Here is a 6028-nt window from a genome sequence, read left to right as displayed (position 1 = left end):
ACATTGGCCACTTATGTATTCTCTGGGGAGAAATGTGTATTCAAATCCTTTGCCCCTTTTAAAATGGCAGATTATTTTTTGTTATTGAATTATAATATCTATTTTATGCATAAGCACCTTACCAGATAAAGGATTTGCAAGTATTTTCTCCCATTTTGGGGGTATCCTTTTCACTTTCTTGATGATAGCTTTGAAACACAAAAGTTTTACATTTTAATGATGTCCAGTTGATCTATTTATTGCTTATGGTTTGGTGTCTGAGAAGACAGTGACTGATCCAAGGTCACAAAGATTTAACTGTACATTTTCTTCTTAGGCTTCTGTAGTTTTAGTGATTACGTTTCAGTCTTTGATCCAATTGAGTAATTTTGTACATGGTGAGAGGTAAGAGTCCTTTGTCAAAAATCAATTGACTACATGAAACTTTTATTGACTGGATCTCCCAGCTGCCTCTGACTTTCCCCATCTTGTCTAGGCTAGGTTGTACTATAGTAATGATCGGTTCCAACACCTCAGAGGCTACAGCAACAAATGTTTATTTCTCACTCATGCTAAGTGTGCATCATGGGTCAGCTTTGACCCTGCTGCATGTTGCTCCAGGACCTGGCTGATGGGAGAGTCTCTGTCTGGAATGTTGCCAGTCCTGTGGCAGAGGGAAGACGAGACACAGTCAGCTCTAGGCTGGCCCTTACTTTTCTGCTCAGAAGTGACCCATTTTGCTCCCATTCTCAATCTATTAGCTAAAACAAGTCATAAGGTCAAACATGACGTCCATCAGGGAGAGAAATTATTCCTCCCATAAGGAGGGTGATGCTGCAGGGAGAAAAGTAGGTGGTGATTGTTATTATTGTAGTAGGGAACTAGTTCAATAAGAAGGAGGGCTCTAACACTGAGCTACATCTCTAGTCTTTTTTATTTTGAGGCAGGATCTTGTTAAGTTGCTAAGGCTGGCCTCAAACTTGTGATCCTCCTGCCATAGCCTCCCAAGGAGCTGAGATTATAGGTGTGCACCTCCATACCCTGCAGGAAAGTAGCTGACTGGCAACATCCCAGACAGAGACTCTCCTATCAGCCAGGTCCTGAAAGTAGGAGAGGAACAGTAACAGGACTGAACACATCTTCACCATCTGTCCCTATAGGGCCTGATGTTCTGTCTTCCTGGTTGCCCTCTGACCTTCAGTTATTCCTCTGATGCCTTTGGCGCTTTCTTTCATGTTGCTGTCCATCAGTGGTGTCTTTGGTTCTCTTTTCTTGGTACTCTGCAGATGTCCTGGGGGCATCTCATCCATGGTGTCTATAACCACCATCATCTCTGCTGCAGACCTGAATAGGTAACTACCTGCTAAACATCTTCCACAGACATGCCCAGGCACACCACTGTCCTCATGCCACCTCCAAATCTGCCACTTCTCCTCGATCCCCTGCTTGGCACACAGGCACATGCTGTTCTAGTTTTCTTGGCCAGAGTCTTGGAACCAACTGCTTCCCAGTCGACCACCAGGTTGTACTGAGTCTACTTTCTATGCATTCCTGGAATATACCCTCTTCTGGTCCATTCTCAGCACTTCCGCCCTACGCCACAGACCTGCCCCTTCAAATTCAGTCTCCAAGCTGCAGCCATACTGCTTTTAATAAAATGCAAATCCTGTTTCGTTACTCTCCAGCTCAAAATTCCTCACAGGCTCTCCAATGCTCTGGGGATAAGGAATAACAGACTACCAGGCCAGGATCTTTCCTAATCTGGCCTCGGTCGTTGCTCCAGCCCTGCTCCTGTGCAGCATCTGCCTGGCACTTCATTCTTCTGGAGCTAACTGGGTTCCCTAGACACACTCATCTCTTCTTCATCCAGGGCTTTTGAATATCCATGTCCCTATGCCTGGACTACCCTTCCTTCTCTGAGTAACTCCTTCTTGTTCTTAAAGCAACAGACTGAGCATCACTTTCTCTTTCCCTTCCAACTGGGAGAACACAAAGTGACTAAAAGACAGTCTAGGAAAGCGTGAATAAATGAGTGAATATATTGAAGGTGCTGAGCACAGTGCCTGACACACTGAACTGGCTCAACCAATGTTTGCCATTACCTTGACATATCTCCACAGCAGCCAATAATTACACCTATAATTATGCACTTATAAAAAAAGGAATCTACAAGTTATTTGCTTACTTACTCTTCTGCATTGTAAGACCATTAGAGCTGGGATGACTCTCTAGGACTTCAGTTCCTAACATGCAATAATCATTTACTAAATAGTTATTAAATATTTGAGAAAAAACATTAAATGAGGGAACTTTGTTACTTCTCATTTTGCATTTTGATGCACAGGTAAATTTTGTTCAAACCTTTTAAGCTTATTGAATGTTCCTCTGGGCATATTCCTTTGCTCTCTGACCTAATATCACTTAGCAATATTTTATTCTTGGTACACATTGAATTGAAACCTATTCAATCAAACTCTCCTGAGATCTGCCTTAAGACTTTTCCTGTTTTCCACCTACCATGTCCTGTGATCTGTTTCTATATAATCCACTGTACCCTGGAATTCTAAGGAAAGACTTTCTTCTGAAGCTCAATTATTAGATTAGCTATACAAGATGGGTGGAGGGCAATGAAACCCAAGTCAGAGGTGGCAGTTATATTTAGGTCAGGTATCGTGTAATTTTTTAAAAATAGGGAGCCCAGAGATTTTGTTCCTCTATATCTAAGGCCTGAGACCCTGTTATAATTCACCCATATGTTGCGTGAGTAGAACACAATGCTGAAGCAAAGAGGGGATTAAGTAGAAAGTAAGAGACTCAGGTTTCAGTCCAGCCTGTCAACAAATAGACGTGACCTTGGAAGTCACAACCTGTGACTGACTTACGGCACTTTGAAAGTGAGGGAGTTTTAATGATTTTTAACTTTCCTATCAATTCTGACATGTAATAGACCACCTCTCTCCAGAGCTGCTCATTCTAGGATGGAATTTTCTATGGCCTCACTTGATCTCAGAAGGAAGAGAAGAAAGAGAAAGAAACAAGACCAGGTGTCTCTAGCTCCATGGCCAGTAATGAAGAATAAAGGAGAGATCATCTGGATAAATTTGGAGAGAAACGTCCATATCTTGTAGGCAAGGCCCAAAAGGCATGGTGTGATAGGAAAGTTGAGAGGAGAATTAGGAGTTACATAAAACTGAATTCAAATTCCAGTTATTGGGCTGGGGTGGTGGCTCAGTGGTAGATCGCTTGTCTAGCATGTGTGAGGTACCAAATAAGTATAAATAGAGGTTAAATTCTTTTTTAAAAAAAACATATTTCAGTTAACACCTAACCTTTGTAATCGTGTTTCATTGGTTGGGGGGAAAAATGGGACTGAGCCTTTGTTGTAGGATTAGGATAAGGATTAAATGAAGCTGTTTATATATCATACCTGCTATGTAAAAGCCTCCCATAAATGTTAGACTATTTTCCCTATTTTATACAATCCTTCACTACATTAAAGGTAGGTACAAGGATACTAGCTTATACCTATAAAACTTTACTCACTCTTCACCACAAGTTAGAATTTGGGATAGATACTTTTGTGGGTCAGAATAGCTGGCTGTGATTTGGTGGCATGCAGTAACTACATCAATGTGCATCTTCCAAGTCTGGTAAGATTCAGTCCTATGCTTCCTGTAGCTCACAGTGGGTGTTTTGGCAATTAAGGTGATCACCAGCTCTGGAGCACTAGAGGGCAGGGCTCAGTTGGGACATGGGACCTGAAGATTCCCAGGCACCTAGTACCTCAAAGAGTAAGAAGTCATGATTCAGAACTTCAATCCAGGCTTCTGGCTGTGGAGACCCTCAGCAACTCATAGGGAACCATTAGACTTCTTATTTCTAAGAAGTTCTGCTCATGTGACTGAGAATAAAGGAAGCTGAGTGCATGGCTATTTGAATTCTCGTTTGGGTTCCAACATCACATTGTGAGCACACGAAGTGTGGAGCTTGCTTGCATTTATTGCTTTGCTGAGCCACTTTTTCCTCCAATCTCTCAAAGACTGATCATCTTGAAGCTCAACCACCAGCAAGATCAGACCCAATGTCATTGGGCTGATGTGTGGCAGAGCCAACTTGGGATGCAATTATGTAGTTTTGGTTATCAAATCCAAAGCTTTTCCCACCTGGCTGATAGAGGAAAATGTTGTAACTGCAAACCAGGACCCTCAATTCACTTTCTTTTGGGAATCAGATGTTTCATGACACAGTTTTAAGTTCTGAAACTGTTTTAAGGAATTGTTAAAAATCAGAAAGATACCCTTTCTTTGATGGACATTGTTTAGCCAACTGATTGTTTTATAAGGCAGAGAGTAAAAGATTTACAATGCCTATTGAATGAGAGTAACACCAATAATAACAGCTGGTTTTTACTAGGCACTGACTGCATGCTCAGTATTTTTTGGGTTTCTTTGTTTTTTGCAGTACTGGGGATCGAATCTCAGGTCAGGTCTTGCACATGATAGGCAAGTGCTCTACCACTGAACTATACCCCCAGCCCTGCACAGCAGTTAGAAGTACTGAGACTGAATTTAGACTATTCAAAGACACAGATTTGAATCTTGGCTCTACCACTTAGCTACTAGCTGACTTTGGGCAAACTTCTTAACCTCTTTAAGACTCAGTTACTCAGCTGTCAAGTTAGAATAATAGTCCATGCCTTATAAGGTTACTGTGGGGATAAATGAGTTCATATGAGAAATGCTGTAAGAACTAATCAAATTCTCACTATCCAATATATGGTATGGAGCCATGTTCAATGGAAGAAAAACAACAAAAGCCTGGAGCAACTCCATAAAGACAGCTCTTTAGTAATGAGGGCTCGGGTCATTCTAAAAGGTAAGGAAATGCCCAACAGAAGTGCAGGCTAAGGACAATAGGAACACAGGATGGGTAATGGAAGAAATATGTTATAATCATCAATAGGATATCATGATCAATGTTAAAATGAGCTATGAATATGTATTTCCTTCCTTGCTTGATAAGGTAGATGTATACACTCTATCCCTCTCTCTCACACAGGCACATATGTATTTTTAACCCTCTTTGTTCACCTATTTTTCTATATAGAGTGTGGGTGGCTAGCCAGTTTCTAGGTTATATAATATCCAGCTGGGATTGTAATTAAAAAGGAGTTACTATTGCAGAGATTGATGAAGTTCAACTTCAGGGACTTTACTCTTCTCTCTCCTGCCAGAGTGAGAGCCTCTTCTATTGGGTGAAGGTGAGCTGCTTCATGATGGATGGAAGGGGCTGATTGCTGCAGTTGGGCAGAGGTCTTCATATGACTGAAGGGCACATGTGGATGCTGTCCCCACAAGAGTGGACCATGTCAGTTATCTGGAGTCTCTGCACTCAACACCTATTTTTCTAATACTCATCTCTGTTCTGCTCATATTCAAGGAAGGAAAATTAAATTCCACATACTGATGTAAGGAGGGCCAAAGAATTTGAGGATGTATTTTTTTAAACCACCATAGGCAGCAACAGCAACTGCAAACCACAGTCCCCAGCTTCTATTCAGTTCTTCCCATTGGAGACAGTGGCAGATCAGGTGTGAGGATGAGAGAAGTTCACAGGGTCGACTCAACAGCAGCAGCAAGCACTGGTGATTGACAAGTGGCATCTCCAGCAGTGGTGGGGGCACTATGCCAGTTATCTAAGGCTGCCCACAAGCCTCCCCCAAACTTACAGACTTCAAGAATTATTGTTTTCTTAGATTTTGGGGAGCTGATTTGGCTTGGCTAAGTGGTTCCTGCTTGGGGTATCTCCAGCTGTTGCAGAAAAGGGGCTGGGGCTGGAGTTGTGGCAAAGCCTTGCTCACTCACTCACTTGGCAGTTGATGTTGGCTGTAGCTGGCTGGCTGAGTGTCCCAGGATTTCTTATAACATGGCAACCTTAGAAGCTGTTAAGGGTGTTAAGAGGCATTCCAAGAGCCAGGCTGAAGTTTATTAACTTTTGTTCTCTTTCTTGAGATCTAGCTTCAGAAGAAGGCACATAATATCTTTGTCTA

Source organism: Ictidomys tridecemlineatus, unplaced genomic scaffold (assembly GCF_052094955.1).
Source record: "Ictidomys tridecemlineatus isolate mIctTri1 unplaced genomic scaffold, mIctTri1.hap1 Scaffold_54, whole genome shotgun sequence".
Taxonomy (NCBI): domain Eukaryota; kingdom Metazoa; phylum Chordata; class Mammalia; order Rodentia; family Sciuridae; genus Ictidomys; species Ictidomys tridecemlineatus.
This window is presented reverse-complemented; position numbering follows the sequence as displayed.